This window comes from Apis laboriosa, unplaced genomic scaffold (genome assembly GCF_014066325.1).
Source record: "Apis laboriosa isolate Shangri-la unplaced genomic scaffold, ASM1406632v1 scaffold19_cov150, whole genome shotgun sequence".
Lineage (NCBI taxonomy): Eukaryota > Metazoa > Arthropoda > Insecta > Hymenoptera > Apidae > Apis > Apis laboriosa.
This window is the reverse complement of record NW_025222278.1, coordinates 3,061,195-3,083,270: the sequence shown is the minus strand read 5'-3', so window position 1 is coordinate 3,083,270 and position 22,076 is coordinate 3,061,195. Positions and strand designations below refer to the sequence as shown.

The window sequence follows — 22,076 nt, the reverse complement described above, 5'->3', positions numbered from 1 at the left end:
ATCGAATATACAATGGCATGTAACATTTGCATAAAGAAATAAATAATTTTCAGTTGAATAATTTGTTTTTGACTACAGTAAATGTTTTCTAACTTCCGGCTATCTGGAATGATAATTTTAAACACCATATTTGCAACGAGCCCGAAGCTAAGCGGTTTTTAATTTATAATTGTTCTGAAATTTTATATAATTAAAAAGAAAAATTAAATATCATTAATAACAATTATTTCCAGATCGTTATTATAAATAGATTAAAAATGAAATTATAAATTATCAAAGAATATTGAAATTTCTGAAAATATTGATTGTCATAAATTATTAAATTATACAATTATTAATTTAACAGAATCGACGTAGATAAGAATATAATAAATTTTATAATATTATCTTTCATTTTTCTTATAATTTTATTAAATCCATGATATTATAAATTCATATGATATAAATCTTTTTAATTTGCATTTATTATTGTAATAAATTTGTAATCATTTGTAATCACAGGTTTTTACAACATGTGAAATGTTTCAATTCTCCTTTTTTAATATCAAATACCGAGCAAGGATCGTAAGTGAAAGCTTAATTTGTTTTGCAAATTGCTCGAATTGCTTTTCCTTTACAACTTGCGGTCCAGAATCGATTTCTCATGGGAAAAGAGGATTGCAATCCCTTTAATCAAATAAAATCTCATCAATTTGATTCAATTTGATTTATTGAGAACTCGAACGTACATTTATCTTGACAATTTCATGTAATCTTAAGAGGTAAGATAAATATAAATTTATATTGTGATAAAATCGTAAAATAAAACTTTTATTTAAGACAATATGTATATTGTTTTAAATCATTTACATTTACCAGGAAAATAAAAGAATAGTTTTTCTTTTTTTTTTTCTTTTTCTCTTTCTTATTTCCATTATTAATTCTATTCATAATAGCATTGTAATGTATATTTCAAAAGTACACGATAAAAATATGTAGTTAAAAGAATATAATATATATCTTATGAAGAAACGAATTTCATTCATTCAATTTTATTATCTAATTTTTTGTTCAATATTACTTGTTTCTTCATTTAATTTGCTGTATGAAGTTGCTATTTTACTATCATTAATATGGAAAAACGATCAAATGATACGAAGAATAATAAAAAGAAAAGATAAACAGCAAAAGCGGGTAAATAGCAGTTCCTCAAAAAATTCGTATATAAATCATCTTAATTCATCAAACTTGTATCACTGTTTTTTCGATAATTATTTAAATAAACATTTTATTTCATTGCTGTATCATATTAATGTATCATCTAGATTTCGTATTTATTAATAATCTCTGAAATGAAAAATTGGAGCTAAAAATATTAGAATAGAAATTAAACTTTGTTACAGCATGTATTTAATCCGTAAAATGGAGTTATTAAATCCGTGGCAAAGACTGTAACGTGACATTGTAAAGCAAAAGATTAAAAAGGAAACTAAACTTTCTCCTAAGTAAATTTTTACTATCAATAAGAATTTTATAAATATTTAAGTAAGATAAATCGAATATAAATAAAATTATCAATTCGTTTTTTTATTTTGTCCATTCAAAATTTTGAAATCTAATTCGAATTTTTTAATCCCAATACAATTCAGAAATCACTATTATCCGTAACTGCTATCACAAGTTTGCGATCGGCAAGCGCTTGTTCGACGCGCTGTTGCGCATGCGCGGACGCATACCGACGCAAGAATCCGTGCCACTGATTGGTAGACGGTCAGACGCTCCGAAACACCAAGTATACGTGCACGACTCGCATAGTCAGTCTCGCGCCGAGCGTTGTATAGTGCGCTTTGTTGGAAATAATATCGTTCGTGGTTCGGATTTGTGTATTTGAAAATTTTCGAGAACTCGAAATATATCACGATATTAACGTGTGTAGGTGACAGACAATCAAAGTGATATTTCTCGTGTCGAAGAGACAAAAAGCAACAAATCGTTAATTCGTTTGCATCCAGCGATCACAAACGTTCGAAGGTTAGCATTCCCTGTTTTTATAAAGGTTCTTGAAAATTGTGAAAAGAAATTGTGCAATCGAACTAAAACCGCGAACGCGGTTTTTTTCGCTTTTTCGATCTCTCGATTCCCATCTCGTATTGTTTTTATCTTACGAAATTTTAATTACTTTTGTTATTATTTCAGAATTGCTTATCATTATCATGATTGACAAGTGTGTTTATGTTTTAAAACTATTTTAGAATAATATTCTTAATTATTTGGAGGATTGTTGTTTAATATTTTATTTAATTAATTTTAAAGAGATTTTGAAAATATATTTCTCCTAATTTTAATTTCTTGTCATGTGTAACATATATTGGAGGACGATTAAACCGTAAGAGAAAACAAAAACTTTCTATTACGTTTGCGGAAACAAGTAATTTATATGTAATTATTATTTTTTTTATATAATCTAATCGTTAATTTTATTTACTATATAACAAATAAATCTCTAATATTGTAATACTTAATATAATTGAATATATTACTATAATATAATAAAAAAGACATTTTACGTATTATATTATACCAACTATAATAATTATATGTATTTACTAAATATCCTCCTGTAACAATACTCAATAGCAATACACACAATATAATATAATTATTACATACAAGTTTTAAATAACATACAGTGAATTATTTTAATATAATCTAACATTGTGCATTACTTATAATATTTTATATATAAAATAAAATATAATAATACACAATATTAGATTTGTATTACGATATGTATTTCGTATATTATAACGCATATATATTCGCAATTGTTATAACAATTTTCTTGAATCTTCTTCTTCCCTCTTGATGTTTTTTTCGCGTTAATGGTTTTTCGCGCTGTTAGTCGGTATTTTCCTCGTCAAGGAAAATCGAGACTTCTCTCTATAGGTAACTTGTTAGCCTGAAATCCAACGCTCGACTAACTCGGTCGAATATATACGACTGACAATCAGTCGATGCAATTCCGTCCAATTCAACCGTCGATTGCGACAAACTTCGATAATTAAGCCGCTTGTCCGTCAAACTTGCTCGTCGAACGTTCGTATAATAACAACGAAATAATAATAACTTTTCACGACGATCTCGTTCAATGGACACGCGTGTACCGACGAAAGGAGAGTTTACCTTAACGTTGCGGTTAGCTGAGTAAGAAATTTGCGGATTTAAATGGGCCGCGGTGCAACAAGTCTCCTCGAAAGAAGAAGAACTTTCCTTCTCGACACGCTTACGCGATTATCGCTGACTAATTATATCGAGGGGAAAAAAAATACCGTTTTGGAAACGGTAATTTCACAAAGAACATAACACACAAACGTGTATATACGTGTATATTTATAATGGGCTTGTAATGGTTAATAGTAATCGTGCGTTCGTTGAGAATGAAACGTTTGATCGAATAATGGTGTATTTTGTATACGATTATTTATCTGGTACGTTGAAAAGGATTCGATAAATCGATAAATAATCTTGGCTAATTGATGTGTAATAAATTGTTACGGCTAATGGATAGATAGCATTAAGTGTTTTTTCGAAATAGAATGCTTCGTTGTGTATTTATTATTTATTGTAGTTTGTAATTATTGTAGGAGAAGGAAATTTTTAGAAATATTTTTAGATAAATGGTATTGAAATGTAAAAATGTTAAAATTCATTTTTTTTTGTGTTATATCAATTAAAGAGAAAAATTTTATTGGATTGAATATGATTTATCAATTTCAATTAATATTAAATGACATTAATTTATTGATAATGTCGATTATAATATACTGATAGACGTATCTATTTATTTATTATTATTATTTTTTTTTGATATTTATTGTGTTCTATGACAAATTGTTAATCTATCGAATAATAGCATGATTTTACAATCGTTAATCAAAATAATTTATTATCATTGAAAGAAGAAATTTTTAAAAAATTGTTTATTATGAATAAATTAAATTAAATCACTTGTTAATTTTGTAATCAAAATATTACTTTCTATAAACTAAAGTAAGTAAATTACGAAAAGATTTTTAATCATTGACGAATAATTTCATTAGGATAGCTTAGTTTTTATACATCAATACTTGGAATTCTTTTCAATTAAACCTATTTAATAATAGTTATTTAACTTAAAATTATTCATAGTTTCACAGTTTGATTTACAGAGAATTAAATGATAAATAATTTCCAATCTTTCTCTCGTATTGTCTTACATTGAAATAATGTATTTTTATTTTTATTATTATTGCAGAATTATGTTTAATTCGCAAGAAATTTTGTTTATTTGTTTGTTTTAATCGTTTATAAAAATGTTATAAAATTATATTCCTGGATAATTTTCTAAACTCATATGAATGAATTATGCATTATGAATTATCGCAATTCGACGATAAAGTCGTGGATGCAAACGAATTAAAAGGAGGAAATTTGATAGATCGAGACGGAAGGACATTAGAAGACAAACTGCGTAAATGAGAGAACGCGTCGCCATGGGTACCGTGTGTTGTGGTCCGCGCGTGTAGTGCAAACCCCGTGATCGAAGGGAAGAGACGGTGAGATGAACAGAGACAAGCTAACGGGATAACAAGGAGGGAAGAGTGAAAGGTCCGGGAGAAAGAAGGAAGATATAGAACGCGTGGACAAGCGTGACCGGCAAGAGTTCGAAAGACTACTCTCTCGTGGCGTTGAAGAGAGGGCAGCAGAATCGGCGAGAGAAAGAGGAAGAATAATGCGGTCTCGTTGTTTCCGCCTTGATCAACAGGACGTTCGGATCTGCTCGTAGTAAGTAGAAGCAAAAAAAAAAAATTAATTTTCTTCGAACTCTTGGATTTTTGTTTGCAGCTTGTTTTCGTGGTAAGTTTGCTATAATTTGTGTGGGATTGTTCGACCGATCGATATCCATATTTGCATCGATTGTGCGATTATTTACATCGACGGATGACGAACAATTCGAATATTAGATTAATGAAAAGGGAATAAGCAAACTTTTGGGATTTCGTTAAACGAGAATCCAGAGATTCAGGTAAAAAGTCATCGAACCCAGCTCCTGATGCAAAGATGGTGGAACGTAAAGATGGGTTCCTCGGTCGAAAGTGTTGAAAAACAAGGTAGAAACTGCGAGAGCAGTTAACCACAAAGTTAACCTCGAGTATCGTGGAAAAAGAAGTGGACGGCTATAAGTGGTCCTGGTGTATTCAAGGATGTTTCGAGCAGGGTCTAGTCGGTCAATAGAAAGTACAATACAGGCCGTGACAAGTTACTATAAACCGTTACAACATGGACTCGTTCGTTCGAACATCTATTTGCGCATCGTCTTTATGATCAATAGGATTCATTTAAATACGCGAAACATTCGACGTTATATTAACACCGTCAAAGAAACTTTATTAATATTTATATTTGCAAAAATTACTTTTATGATGATAAATCCCAGAATTTTTTTTCATTTATTGGCAATAAACTAAGATACAATCAGTGGCGTTTATCGCGAAATAATATCCAATTTTTAGACTTAAAGGACTGTGAAAAATCAGCGTCTAAAAGGCAAAGAAACTTCTTTATTGAAATACCGTATGAAGAGAGTCGTCAAATTAGCGTAATTGGATTAATTCAAGTTTATGCGTTGAATGCCGCGTTAGGAAAAACGAAGCTTTATCAAAGTAGCAATTTCTTTGATGAAACTCCACCTGCCATGGTCGAGTGCCATGTACGAGAGGAAAAGAAAATATAAAAAATCTTTTATACGGTTTGTACTTCTAAAGATGAATTTTGATTCTAGAGTAGTTCCATCTAAAGTTGCTCGTTTACTTAATTAATGTCTTGACACGAGATGTAAAAAGAAATGTTTCGGTACTTATTGTTGCAGATATTATGAGAAATAAAATTTGTTAATTAATCTATCACGAAGAATTTAACGTATCTAAAAATGTTTCAAAATTTTTATAAAGAGTAATTTAATTTTTTTTTTTTATATATATATTTTGAAGAGTATTTAAAAATATGTATTGAAATTTCGTTTGTTTGTTTGTTTAATTTATAAAATACAATCAAAGATATTTTGATAATTTGTAAAAATTGAAAATATATCAAGAAATTTTCTAACTATTTTGAAATACTATTTTAATTTCGTTCATTAAAGTTTTCATTCACATCTTGTAGAAATTATATATTTCTATAACCGAAAACAATACGATAAAAACAATTGAGAATTTTAGCGACCTTCTAATTTTTCAAGAAATGAAATTTCCGCGAATCCTTGAGATATAACTGAAATCTTAGAGTCGCAAATCTAATTATAAAACGTTAATCCGAAGGTGAATCGGCTTAATTAAATCAGCAGCAGTTTACAAATAGCGAATTTGCTAATTTTTGACATTTTAAATATATTCAATACATTTCTTTAAAAACTTGATTCTTATTTATTTTTAAAAAATTGTTTATAAATAATTAAATGTGGAAAGATAATTTTTTAGTAGGTTATGGAAAAAACACTAAAAACATAAGTAATTTTTTATTTGTCAAAAGTTGTATATTCTATATATAAAATTAATTGCTTTTAAAAAAACAATAAATCAAAAACGAGTTTTCAATACTATCGAACACCAATAAATTAACATTTTTTTTTTCTTTTTTTTACGATTAAAGAAACGTAACATGAAGAACAAAAAAGATAATTTTTTCCATGGCATTATAATTTTCTCAAAACGTGACAAGGCATTAAAGAATTCTCCTATTTTTCTCATATGCCACGCGATACAAGAAAAAATAATGAGAAACATATTTCAGTAAAATTTATTACGAAATTAAGATATATTATATTTGTCATGTAAGTATTCAAAGATTGAAATCAATTATCAAATATTTTTCATTCAATACAATGCTTTATAATTTTTATTATTTTATCATTTTAGAGTATACACGATCTATTAAAATATACATATATTTTTAAAATAAATTATTTTTACAGTATTTGATATTCTATCAAGAATGAAAAGAATAATAAAAATTGATAAGTAAGAACAAATTAATTTCAATTACAACTTATGAGAAAAATAAAATTGTAAGTAATTGCCGAGATGAAACTTCTTTTATGAAAATAGTTTTCATGGAATTGAGCAAAAATTACCAACCTTGAAACTCTGTAACTCTTTTTCTAACAATTTCAAGGTAACAAGGAAAATGATGAATTAAACTTTTTTAAACTATTTTCGCGTGAATTAGAATATATTTCAATTTCAACAAAATCCCGTCGTATAAAAAATGATCGATGCGATGTGAAAATGGCTCGCTAGCAATGCAGTTTAAAACTAAAATAAAGTTTTCTAACCAGGTATAATCGTATTTATATTTAGAATAAAAATTGAATCGAAACTCTGATAATTATAATAATTTAATAATATTTATAATATCAAGAAAGGAATTAACATTTCTAGCTATTATCCTATTAACCAACAAACAAATTCTTAATTATTTGCCTTATTAATCGCCCTTTTTAAACATTATTTACAAATATTAATTGACATTAAATATTTATATACTTGGTTTTAAAAATTTGATAAAATTTTAATAAAAACACTTTGGAATACTTTCGTTCCATATTAACCGGGAAACACAATTAATATGTGTGTGTATTATGGAAACAATTGAGCTCGTTTTGGATTAATCGATGTTGGACGACGAGTTGCATGCAAACGATCAGACACGGATTCGTGAGCGTGTAAATGACGTTAGAAAGTTGCGAAAGAAGCAGCTGACTCATCCACCAAGTGCTTTTTCTCATCGTTGCGGAAACCGTGGTCATGCACATATGCATGGAACCGAGAAGAAAATACAGGATGGCCCGCAATAGTGGTATAGACACAACCGGAAAAGGGGTGAATCTTCATTAAAAAAAGTAAAATAAAATTCTTATACGAGCCTATATTTATTATCATTTCAATTTTTAAATTTTAGGAATTAAATATTCGTTAATGATTCATTGTAGAATGATTCATTGTAGATTTAAACATGTTTATGAAAATTTTAATTCTTACGAATTCTTATCTTATCTTTTTTAATCGTGGCAATTTCCAATACTTAAATACAAAAACCATGTTATCCAACGAATGGAAAAATAAGTAATTATATCATTTTGTTTTTAATATCATTGTATAGAATTTGCGTGTTAGTAATTTTCTACTCGTTGTACATTGTATCAACTGAAATCCTTTTTTTTTTTTTCTTCTTTTATTCTTCGTTTCACGTTTATCAGATTACAATTACTTTATCAGTGATATCAAAGCTGTTCGATGGATCAAATTCTCGAAGCTTACTTTGATAAAATTTCATCCAAGTAATTAGCTCAGATATTATAATTAATACTTTTAATTTTGTTTTAACATAATTGAAACATGTTCGCAATTATAATTTCGAGTTTAAATATTTATACGAGTATAAATAATAGTAAGAAAACAAGAAAAATTTAACGTTGTAAGATATTTCATATTGATTGACAGTCTATATATAAACAACTATTTGCGATAACAATAACAAGAAAAAGAATACTCGATAAGGTTTATCTGGTTGTGAGTCATATGAATGAGGTAACATGTAAATTGTTTAGGAATATAAAAAATGATGTTAAGTACCGTTTTTAGATAAAGAAATTTTTATCTGATTAATCGATCAGGAAATATCTATATAACAATATCTATATAAAATTTCAAAAAATTAATCAGATATATTTTATTTCTCGTACATTGTTCATCTTAAACAAGATATTTTAATTAAAATGCAGATATAAAACAGATGTCAACTAAATGACAGTACGCAAAGTATAAAATAAATTTTTGTTATTCGTCTAACTAATGATCGTGACATATATAAAAATTATTGGAGAGGCAGAGGCAGAGGACAAGAGGCAGAGATCGTCTAGATTAATTTTTTTCTCGGATGCTGTTACTCGTTGTAATCGGACCGAAAAGTTACGGTATCTGATAATGTGTTGATGTTCACACGTAGAAAGAAAGTTAAATTTATATAGTTATACACGGAAAATACCGTTTTAATCTCCTTTGATAAAAATCTTTGACTGAGTTCTTCGACGAATGCAAGATTTTATCCGCAATGGGATTATTTCTCCGTATGAATAGATACATTTTTATTTTTAATGTAAAAAAAAAAAAAAAAGGAATTTTATAGAAAATACACTGCATCACACTACATTTTCAATATAGAAAGTAGTTAACGTATGGAATTATGATTCAATACGTTTTTAATAAAATTTCAATATTCTTTATCCTTCATCTTCCTAATATTTTTTAAATACAATTGTTTTCTTTCTTTCTTTCTTTGTTTACAAAAAAAAAGTAATTTTTAATACAGAATGTAATTACTTAAAAATCTAATAATTCTTAATTAATATAAATCGGTGATATCACATTGAGATAGCTCATAAATTCAGAATTCACGAGCTAATATTTTTGAGAAAATTCTACAGTTATGAAGGATGATGCGTCAGCGCGAAGCAATGCACGGAATGAACTCTTTGTCATCCTTTACGATCCTCCGCTATTATATCTTAACCGCAGAATTATTTGATAACGATCCATGAAATATTTAATTTATAAGGTAAATAAAAGAAAAAAAATAAAAAAACGATTCGGTTAACTTACAACATGTATGATAAATCTAATAATCAATCTAAATAATCAACATCTGTAAATTTCCTAACAAATCGACAAAATCGACAGAGGAAAAGAAATATGTCGACGAGAAATATTATTCAAAAAAGAAAAAAAAGAAAGAACAATATCATTCTTCTTATACTAACTAGGTTTCCAGTAGCAACGCTCTTCTCGCAATATAATTCAACTTCCCAGAACGTAGCAACAAATTAGAAAAATAATTGTCTGGTTTAAGTAAGTACTTAGTCTTCCAGTCTCCCCGCCAGTCCTCCTTTCAACCCCCTCCTCTCCCCCCTTCTCTTTCGTTCTTTTCCCCGGTGCGATGCCCGCGGCTGGTGCGTGTTTCCGCCGTATTTTCTCTCACATACCTCTGCGTACACGCGCTCCCACGTCACGGACGTGACACTCTCAATGACCCACGCAATACGCGGCCCGTGCCATTATAATTTTTCACTTCTGATCTCATAACTCATTCAGTTCTTTACGGGCGGCGAGCCGCAACGATCGTCGACAGCCTCGATCGTAATGGAAATGAAATTATGTTGCCATTTAGATCGAACGATAATGGAATCGAATGGAAATTCGTTGTAATCGATAGAATTACGTATTATACAGAGAAAACGATTCGTAATTTTTTTTTAGAAAAATGGTTTCTATTGCGTAAAATTAAAATGGAAGAAATTGAATGACATTCAACGAAAACATTAAAAAGTGAGGAAAGTATTTTGGATATTATAGTAATCATGGAAATGAAAATATGTTGCCATTTCAATCGAACGAAAATGGAATCGAATGGAAATTCGTTGTAATCGATAGAATTATGTATTATACAGAGAAAACGATTCGTAATTTTTTTTAGAAAAATGATTTCTATTGTGTAAAATTAAAAATGAAAGTGAAATTGAATGACATTCGACGAAAACATTAAAAAGTGAGGAAAGTATTTTGGATATTATAGTAATCATGGAAATGAAATTATGTTGCCATTTAGATCGAACGATAATGGAATCGAATGGAAATTCGTTGTAATCGATAGAATTACGTATTATACAGAGAAAACGATTCGTAATTTTTTTTAGAAAAATGGTTTCTATTGCGTAAAATTAAAATGGAAGAAATTGAATGGCATTCAACGAAAACATTAAAAAGTGAGGAAAGTATTTTGAATATTATAGTAATCATGGAGTATTATAGTAAAAATGGAGGTGAAATTGAATGGCATTCAATGAAAACATTAAAAAGTGAGGAAAGAGTATTTTGGATATTATAGTAATCATGGAAATGAAAATATGTTGCCATTTCAATCGAACAACAATGGAATCGAATGGAAATTCATTGTAATCGATAAAATTATGTATTAAAATATGTATACAGAGAAAACGATTTGTAATTTTTTTTAGAAAAATGGTTTCTATTGCGTAAAATTAAAAATGGAGATGAAATTGAATGGCATTCAACGAAAACATTAAAAAGTGAGAAAAGTATTTTGGATATTATAGTAATCATGGAGTATTATAGTAAAAATGGAGGTGAAATTGAATGACATTCAACGAAAACATTAAAAAGTGAGGAAAGAGTATTTTGGATATTATAGTAATGATGGAAATGAAATTATGTTGTCGTTTCGATCGAAGGATAATGGAATCGAATGGAAATTTATTGTAATTGATAGAATTATGTATTAAGAATAATACATAATATAAGAAGAAAAGAATATGTATAATATAAAGAAAATATAATTTTTAGAATAGATAATTTCTATTACGTAAAATTAAAATGGAGGAAAATGTAAAATTGAATGGTATTCAACGAAAGCCTTAAAAATATTAAGAAATAGGAAGACCGTATTTTGGATATTATATAGTAATGATGGAAATGAAATTATATTGCTGTTTCAATCAAACAACAATGGAATCGAATGGAAATTCGTTGTAATCGATAGAATTACGTATTATACAGAGAAAACGATTCGTAATTTTTTTTAGAAAAATGGTTTCTATTGTATAAAATTAAAATGAAAGAAAATGTGAAATTGAATAGCATTCATTAAAAGCATTAAAAAAGCATTAAAAAGTGAGGAGAAAATATTTTGGATATTATATAGTAATGATATTATAAAATTATGTTATCATTTCGGTCGAATGACAATAAAATCGAATGAAAATTGGTTATAATTGATAGAATTATATATTATAAAGAAAACATAATTTTTAGGATAATTTCTATTAGTAAATTTATTAATAAAATCTATTAATAATCTAAAATCTATTAATAAAATTAAATTAGATAATTTATATTACATAAAATTAAAGGGAGGAGGTAAAATGTAAGAAGAAAGAGATATTTTGGATATTATTTTATATTTTATATTTTGGATATTATTTTATATTTTATACTTTGGATTATTTGGATATTAAATCATAAAATCAATCGAAAATGTAACAAACTGATTACGAAGCGTTTATCATTTCTGAGAATTCCTAATCGATTCAAGTAATTGTGTGTTGATATAAAATTTTTGAAAGAATATCGAGAACTATATTGCGAGTTTGTGTATTTGAATCGTTTCGTATTATTTAAATTTCGTTCGTGTTATTGTCTCTGTACGCAATACGCGTGTATACGTATAATCCATAACAGGTCGTCAAATACGAGTTCAATTTTGGCCAAACTCGATTTCGAATCGATCAAAGTTGGCGGGCGTGTGGGATTCGTATAATACTTGGCGGTGGTGCCCGTTTTGCCGCAAGTCAAATCGACTTAATCACTTTCAGAATTGGAAACTCTGGCAAACTAGACGCGAAAGTGCGAATTATTGCTGTAACTCGAGAATATCCGATATCCGGATCTCGTATTATGCGTATTTTAAAATCACGTAGATCACAATTTCATAGTGAAACTTGTGCGTATGATACGAATATCTTTTTTTAATTTAACTTATGCGATCATCTTTAAAATAGATGAGAATATCGAGAAATTGTTTAAATTGGAAGGAGATATAAATGTATCTTTTTTAACAAACAGAGAAAAAATTGATCATTGAAAACGATAAATTCGCATAATCTTGCAATAATAATCATTGTTTCACGATGTTATCTTTCCATAAATATTCCTTTCTTTAAATATTATCTCATATAAAAATCTCATATCAAATAAGTTGCACAAAGTGATCGAAGAAAGAAACTTTATCGACAACGCAACATTCAATGAGCGCAACTGGCCCGTGAAATGCATGGTGAAAAAATAGTCGAGTTTCTCGACACGTAGAGTGCATTTAAACGCGACACGCGATGAAATCATTGACTCGTTCCTTCATTTGCCCTGTCATTGTCGATGAATAGAGCACCATCTTTGCGGACAAAGAGCTGCAGATAGCTGCAACTTGTGTAACAGCATTAAATGTCAGGTCGAGAGACTGGGTATGTTGGCCGGATTACGGTTTCAATCCTTCCACGTATACTTTATTTCACCGCAAACGCTTTGGCGCACCTAGATCTTTCCCATTCTCTGCCGTGGTTCCGTTGCTCCTCCGCCAACCGATCCAACTCTCTCAAATTTAATTCAATATGTGTGTGGATTGCTACACGCTCCTATTTTTGCTCTTATATGCTCATTGTCGACCGAATATGAGAGGGGAATTTTATATTATTTAATTTAATATAAGATTCGAAATTTGAAAAATTTGAGATCACAGCTCTTCTCGCGCTTGCGTCGATCCACAAATATTTTAGCTATTAAACGTGCTATTAGTCGAAATAATATTCTAAATAATATCGTAATACGCGAAACGACATTGTTAATCACAATAATGTGTCTATATGTTCGAAGACGAACGAATAATTTTCATTGCAATGCGTAATTGTGACGGAAGTGGTTCCGCGTTTCCGACTATGTCAATCGACGATTCTACACGAATATAAAAATTGAACGTTTTTACACGTGTAAAACGTTTCACGCGTGGATGTATCGCAATGTTTTTTTCGATCTTGTCACGAAAAACCAAGTTCCATTTACACTTCCGGTTAATCCTTCGAACGTTGTAACGCCTATTCGATATTTTCAATCTGTGAAAAAGTTTGTATTGGAACGAAGTTGGAAGAGAGAACAGAAGAAGCTGGTTGAAAAGGGGTAAGTAGTTAATAATATTTGAATGTTTGAATAGCGTTTATTCGTAGCTATTATAATTGATTCGCTCTTCGTAATGACCATTTGTTATCGCAGTTATTCCCGATTATTATTACGTTTTGAACAATAAATTACCGAGGTAACTTTATTCGTAACTTCAACTATTAAATTTTGCCCATTTACGTTCGAGAATAATGGGAAAGTTGATAATGACAAACTTTCTTAATATTCAACGGGGCTTCATCTTCTTCTTCGTAATATCAATGAACAGGAAATTGTACATCGAGAATAGAGAATAACTTATATCGCGATGCAATTTCCTTTCGTAAAAGATCTTGTTTTAAGAGAGGAGAATCGAGGCTTCAAAAATTAATTGAAATTGTATTTTATTAAGAATTCTACCAATCTCGATTTTCAAAAAGTATCTCGAGAATTGTTTAAATTAAACACTTTGACACTACATATATCACCCACGTGTTATTATATTTTATTAAAAAATTATTTATATATTTATATATTACGATTATGTTAAAACAGGAGATTAATTATTTTTAATTTTCTAACACACTTGATCTCTTTGTACGTATACATATTACGCGTACGTCATTTTAACGTAATATCGAAACCATGATCTTTAATATGTTTACATACATTGCATACATTTATATTATAATAATAACACGTGGAAAAATTCACAAATTTATACAATGTTTTTGCACGATTAATCGTTGGAGAAAAGAAAAATACGGCGAATTATCGTGGAGGCAAACAATCCGGTAAGGGATTGGTCACGGTTCACGTTCAGCAAGGTTCCACAATAGCGCGCAACAAACATTTACTTACAAACGGCGCACCCAGCCCTGACATTTTCTGGCCGGGCATTCGTCGTGTGATCCTTATACTATTTCTCAGGATCGGAGATTCCGTTGCTTAACATTTTCATGCATTAAATGTTATCCTGTGCGACTTATAACGATCGAAGAATACTGTTGCGTAAGTAACGTTGGAATAAAGTTAATAAATCTTGCGATTACGGTGAATAAACGTGCATTTACGATTTTTGTTATTTATGCGTGGGCTTTATTGTTCTCTGCTTTTTTGTTTCCTCTTACGCGTTGGAAGCTAGACATTTGTCTTCGAGTTAATATCGAGTTAATATCGTCCTTCTTTATTTAGTTAATATTATTTTAATCGCCATTTTTTTTTTTATGGAATAATCGATCGATAAGTAAGAGATAAAATCGAGAGAAAGAAATATTTTTGAGTATTAAAAATGGATTGAAAATATTTAATATAATATCTTATAATGAAATCATGTTTAGTAATGCGTGTATATGTATGTGTGTGTATGTGTGTGTCGAGGAATTTTTCACTATTATTTTCGTAATCGTAATTAAAGCGATATTAAAATTCATTTAAAAAACAATTTGAATTTCATTCAAGCATACGGAAGTTTCTATTTGAAACAACAACTTTTTTTATATATCTCGTAACATTGAGAACGTTTATAGAACGAAGAACGATTATCCTTTTTGTATATTCGCGTATATGCTCATTGCTGTATCAAAAGCGATCAACTGAACGATTTCACTCTTCTCCTTGCACCGGATTCCCTTCTGAGAAGTGAATCGTGATTTCACGATAATCATCGGTGGCTCCTCGAACCATCGGTGGCTCGAAATTCACGAGATTCAACAGCGACCGAGGTGCGTCGTGACTGTCATGATGATAAGATAAGCCCATCATCGTGTTGTAAAGCAGTTTAACACGTTCGCTACTGATTGGACCTTCGTTACCTATATGCATCATATATTTATTAAACACATCACATTCACCCTTTTTTACATCATATTATTTTTAATTATTTTTAACCTAACACGAACGCCTCGGAATCTATCCATAAACATTTTTACTCGACTCTAAAAAGTCTAATTTATCACGAAAGGATGCGCGAGTTTTTTTTTTCTTTTTGTTTAAAATTTACATGTAATTTGCGCTGTTGAACTAGGTTAGACTTTCATTTAAACAACGCGTTTAATTCGAGCAAAAAAAAAAAAAGAAAGAAAGAAAGAAAGAGGAAAAAGAGAAAGAAATTCATTATAAGATCTCGACTAAAAGCTAGAACCTTATTCAAATCTTGTACGCTCATTCTTCCAGAAAGGCTCGTTTCCAGAAAGGCGAAATTTCCAATTTCGAGCACCGCAACAATTCCAGGATCGCTTTCGTTTCGCTTTCCAATCTCAATAGAAGGGAACGAGCGGCATTTATGAAGAATGGGCAGAGGAAGAGAGCAGAGGCGAGCCGTTTTACAGACGAATTCGTCCCCAGTTCCCTCCGTAAATCGCGTGCAAAGCGGGCGAAAGGTTGTCGAATAGAATCGAAACTCTCGCTTTGCACAAGTTTGTTCGGTCAAGTTCCAAGTGGCATACATTACGTGGCCCGAGCAGCACGTGTCCACGAGAAACCGGAAGCGTCTATTTCCAATGGCGCGCGCGCCAACCACGTCCGCCAATTCTCGACAGTTCTCGATGCATAGACGCGCGACTCGAAACGAGGCACCGTCGGCTATTCGTCCGAGTGAACGCTCGGACCTTTAACTCGCTCTTTGGGTTAGGTTAGGTCGTAATATCGGGCGCAAATGTGGTTAACCTCTATACGCTGGGTTTACGTCGCAAAATGGTAGCTGCAAGATGTTTTTTTAACTCTTTTCTTACTTATTCCTTTATAGTGGAATAAGTAAGTGACAATATTTGTTAATTGTTGTTCGCAGACGACAATTGTACGCGTGCGGTTTTGATATATTATTAATAATAATAATAATAATAATATTGAGAAGAGAATATTGATGATTTCAAATAGAATGCAATTACTTCGAAACAAATAAACGTTTCTTTTTATCTAACGATTCGACACGGCTTTCGTCCCCTCGACGTAATTAGAGCGTTGTTTCGATTTATATCGTTATTCGATAAACATTTTTTTTTAAGCCGGATCGATCGATTATGATTTATCACGAGACGTAACATTGATCTTGATTCAATTTATTAAACTCGAGTGGTTTATATATACACGTAAATAAGTAGGTATAATAACGATAGGGTAACCGGGTTTATTGATTTTCGCTTATCTGATCGATTTTGATGATCTTGGTCACGATAATTTATCAATTAGGGTATTATGAATTTTTTTATTGAAATACGTACACCGATATCGCGTTGAACGAATCAAATTTTTTATTTTTTTAAAATATTCGTTTGTTTAAAAAATTGTATTTATTTTATTATTTATTTCTATTGTATAATTTAAAAGGGGAAATTATTTCATATGTAGAGAATAATTTCTAATTTTACGTGTTTATTAAAAATAAACACGAAAGCATAGTCTGGTGAAGCGAGTGTATTTTTACGAGTACAACTTGGAAATTTGTGGTAAGCCACTGTAAACCATTTTCTCAAACTTTTCTTCGCCGTTGTTTTATGAGTCATGACATAAACTTCTTTTTATTTCCCTTTTCTTTCCCAGAAGCGATTTCTATTAGGTGTCGAATTATCTACTTTCCTCCTCGCTTATCGTTCGTTTCTCAACGTTCGTTGCTTTAAATAGAACATAACCTCTATTGCATCGACAAAGATTAACTTCGAAATAATCAAATACGGATATTTATGCGAAAAACGATTACGAAATTAAACGGTGAAATATTCATCGCTTCGAAGAAAAATATGAAACTCGTCGAATAATCACATCGGTGCGGCAAATATACAATAAAATATATATTTATATATATCGTATTTAACGTATTTATTATAATATTTTTCATAAAAGAAAAACAAAAGTGGCATTAAAAAATCTCGCATAATATTTATTTACGGTAATTTTAATGATCGTATAAGAAAAAAATATCTGTGAAATACATCATTTTTCGTACACGTAAGAAAATTGATTGCCATCGATATTATCGCCATGTGTACAACATGATCTGTATTCTCAATTAATACACATTCCTGTGCTATGTACCATTCACACGTTAAGAACGCGTTGTTTTATTAACGGATTTCCCAGTGCATAAAAATCGTTATTATGCAATATATTGGTTGCGACATTATTTTATTTTAAAAAAAGGAAAATTAAAAATTTGAAAAAAAACTGATTTGATAGATACTTAATTTCCACGAACGAGATATCATTAATTATTAATCGAGCGTCTCATTTTTACGAGATGTTAAATTTTCCACGTACCGCGTAATTCATGAAATATTATAAGCAAGGAAAAGTTATTTCAAAGAGTTATTCAAGCGATCGAACGTGTTTCGCACACCACTTTGAAAGCTTTATAATTCACCTTATTAAAGACAGGTTAAAGCCTCTTGTGTAAATTTACATAAAAGTCGACTCGACTTTTATAAAAATTACATAAAGACCTTAAGAAATATATTATTATAGATATCATGTTGAAGGTAATAAAAAAAAAAAAAAAAGAAAAGTTCTTCTTGCTAACCTATTTGTCGCATTTTTCAGAATAAAATACACGCGGTTTACGGATTCTCTCTCTCTCTCTCTCTCTCACTCTAACGATATATTTATATTTTGAAATGAAATACGCGTTCAAGGTGTCTTTTCTCTCATCGATCCGTTCGACATCCGGATTAATTTCCCAAAGTGACGCGGATCAATCGCAGATCGTGACTTCATCGTGACAACGTCGCGATCGGTTATCGAGTTACCGATCGCGATTCTGTTTCTTCTGACCACAATTAAACCGTATAATGATAATAATAGATAATAATAACGTTGCTTGTGATGTAATTCGTTTTTTGCTCGCGATTCCTATCGATTGGTTTTTTTCTCGAGGAAATTACAAAGATTGCGGAAAAAAAAAGAAGAAAATTAAGGAAATTAAATAATATAATGGAAAAAAACATGATGATAATGATTATGATAGGAATCAAAATTTTATCGTCGAATTCCTCGATCGTTCAAAAGAAATATATTTTTCTACGATACGCGATACAACTCTCCGTACGTATCCGTACGTATCCGTGTTTAAAAGAAGGAAGATTATTCAAAGCGATTAGCATTTTCACAACTCTCAGAGTTGTGACAAGCAAAGTACGACGTAAATCATTGTTTGGAATAATAAAAAGCTTGTTTTCAATCATCGAGGCGTTTATTCCGCATTACTAATGCCTAAAACACGCACGTTGTTTGACAACGTTCGTGCAGATGTTCGGCCGCAGTTTAATACCTTTTTAACTTTTGATCCGCGCTCGCGACTTTTGCATATCGCAACAATCGAATTCCCGTTTAGTTTTCGCACGCGCCAACGCCTCGAATGTTTCGAAATGTTTTCCGTTTCGTTCAAAACGTGAATCGGAAATCGAGCAACGCGATCAAGCTTTGATGACGTAATAAAGCTAATTCAAATTTAAAATAAATCCCAAAGATAAAATAAAAATTCGAATCGTAAATTCCGCATCGCGTCTTATTTTTCATGGTTCGCGAAACTTTACGCGTTCGTGGAAAATTTTAAAGCTCGATGCATAGCGAAATAATTTCAAATCTATTCTCCAATTTTTTCCTCCGAACGAGATCGTTGCTCGGATCGCATGTTCCGCGATTAACCTTTAAGACTCGTATATAGAGTGGCTCGACATCACATTTCTTACATCAACAACTCCAATTTCGAGCTAGATTATTGCAAGCACCTTCTAAAATAATTTAAAATGTGTTTTTTTTTCTTTCGAATACTTCCTCTGTCCGAAAATATGGTATACATTTGCGAAAAAAATCAAATAAAACTAAAATTAAATATAAAAAAAATATTAAATTCATTTTATTAACGCGATATAATTAGATACAAATTATTTTAGTGTAATCCAAATTTAGTTAAAGTGAGATTTAGTCTTGTTGAACGCTTCTTTTGGACATGTATACTTTTCAGCTAATCGACTCTCACGACGAACTTTTACCTTTTTTGTATGAGGAATTTTATAGGAATTTCTTTCTCCTGTCAACATAATTGATTCCATACACGTCTGTTATAAAAACGTTATCAAGAATATTTCTCTCTAATTTATTAAATGCATCTTGAACACATTCAATCAATTCATCAATTGTGTTTGGCGAAGCTTCGTGTTGTAGAGTTAAAAAAACCCTAAATCGAGAACGTTTAAATCAGGATTGTTTGATAGTTGTGACTTAAATTGAATATTCTAATCATCAATAGAACCTGCAGCAACAATATCTTTATCATTATCAGAGGAATTTTGCAACTTTATTAATAGCACCGTGTTCTAATTTTTCTTTGTTCTTCGTATACCGTAATAGCTGTTTCAAGATACTATGACGTTGTTCATTAGTCAATTGCTTCGATTGCTTTCTCTTCTTTGTAAATTCACGTTATTTGGATTAAAATTTTCCATTTTGAAATTACACGATGACTATTTTATTTTTCTTAGAAAAACTAATTTTTGTAACTTCAAATTCCAATTTAACTCAAAAGCAACACCTGTCAAACATGTCAAATAAGTTATTTAGCTATCAATGTAAACAATACCAATGTAATGAGTATTGCCAATTGTTTTCTAAACTCTAGATAATCTAAGATTTTCTTTCGAATGTATACCATATTTTCGGTCAGAGGAAATAATATTTTATTTAACACACGATATTTTATTAAGACTCTCTTTTCAGACCTTTTTTACAAATGAATTAATTGTTGCTGAATAAAAAAAAAAAATTAAAGAGCGCAAAGGACTGATATTACATCTCTATCCAACTCGGAGAAACGATATTGTTCGCATCTGACCACCAATCATCCCCGTCGAAACCGAATCTCAGTCGCGTTACGCCCGATATTATCGATTATGATTTCCGCGTAATTAACGCGTTCCACTAATTAGAACGCCGCTCGAAAACGGGCGAATTTCTTGGCAGCGGTTTTCGCGGCTGGCTGCCTGGTTGGGTAATCAGGGATTTATCAACCGTGGCAAATTCGCGGGACGATCGCGCGATCGTGATTAATCGGAGAGCGTTCCGATAAATATTAAGCTCGCGCCTTCTTATTACCTGATCCCTCGACCACGAACAATCGCCGCTTCGTATTTTGCGATACGTCTCTGCGATTCCTTCCTCGAAGTCGATTTGCCGAAGGAAACAAGCGAAAGTAGCTACGAGGATCGTGAATCGTCGATGAATGACTCGTGTACCGAATGCTGTAGGTCGATGACAGTGGTTCGATGTAGTTCGACGTGGTTCGATGTGGTTCGATGTGGTTCGACGTGGTTCGATGTGGTTCGATGTGGTTCGATGTGGTTCGACGTGGTTCGACGTGGTTCGATGTGGTTTGATGTGGTTCGACGTGGTTCGATGTGGTTCGACGTGGTTCGATGTGGTTCGATGTGGTTCGATGTGGTTCGATGTGGTTCGACGTGGTTTGACATAGTTCGATGTGGTTCGATGTGGTTCGACGTGGTTCGATGTGGTTCGACGTGGTTCGATGTGGTTCGATGTGGTTCGATATGGTTCGAGGAACGTAAGATCGAGCTTAGTGTTAATCGTGGAGGCTGGTGTATCGTTGTTGCCGAGTGTCGCAGGCAACGAGATTGCGAATCGATGTCTAGGTCTTTGTGAATTCTCTTGATGAAGTGGTTGTGAATAATTCAATAAAGGAATTATGGGTTTGGTTGATTTGGCTGATGTTGATTTGGCTCAGAGATATGCAGATGGATACGCAGGAATTTTTTTTTTTTTGACTTATGCAGATATTGAAAATAATAGGAGCGTGAAAAACATTATTCTATTATATTCTATTTTGATATTATGGTGGTGTCGATCTTGAGAATCGAGATATGAATAGAAATATATGTAGGGAATATTTGCTTTCTGATTTAGCGTATTAATATCAATTTTTTTTTTTTTTTGATTTGTAAACATTGACAATGCAAACATTGGAAATAACTGAAAAATATTATTCCATTATATTTTGATCCATTATGATAGTGGTATCGATCTTGAGAATCAAGATAGGAACGCTTTTTTTTACGTAAGGAAATTTGCCTTTTAATTTGGCTAATATCAATTTTTTTTTTTTTTTTTTGACTTATTGACGATTCAAACATTGGAAATAATAGGATCGTGAAAAATATTATTCCATTATCTTTTGATTCACTATAATGGTGGTCTTGAGAATCGAAATATGGATAAGAATGTATTTATAGGGCAATCTGCCTTTTGATTTGGCGTGCTAATATCAATTTTTTTTTTTTT

The 22,076-nt window shown here is 30.8% G+C and overlaps 1 protein-coding gene across 5 annotated transcripts in view; it reads left to right on the top strand.

Moving 5' to 3' along the window:
* Window positions 1-1,793: 1,793 nt before the first annotated feature.
* The window catches only part of LOC122712123 (receptor-type tyrosine-protein phosphatase N2), a 52,195-nt gene continuing 31,912 nt past the window's right edge, over window positions 1,794-22,076 (top strand). For 2 of the 5 annotated variants that reach the window (XM_043931505.1, XM_043931501.1), the window contains exons 1-2: window positions 1,794-2,010; window positions 4,457-4,803. The gene's annotated coding sequence lies outside the window, so the exon portion shown is untranslated. Of the gene's footprint in view, window positions 2,011-4,441; window positions 4,804-4,863; window positions 4,876-13,757; window positions 13,815-22,076 lie in introns of those variants that run through there. The other 3 variants (XM_043931503.1, XM_043931502.1, XM_043931504.1) reach the window with 3 other exon arrangements.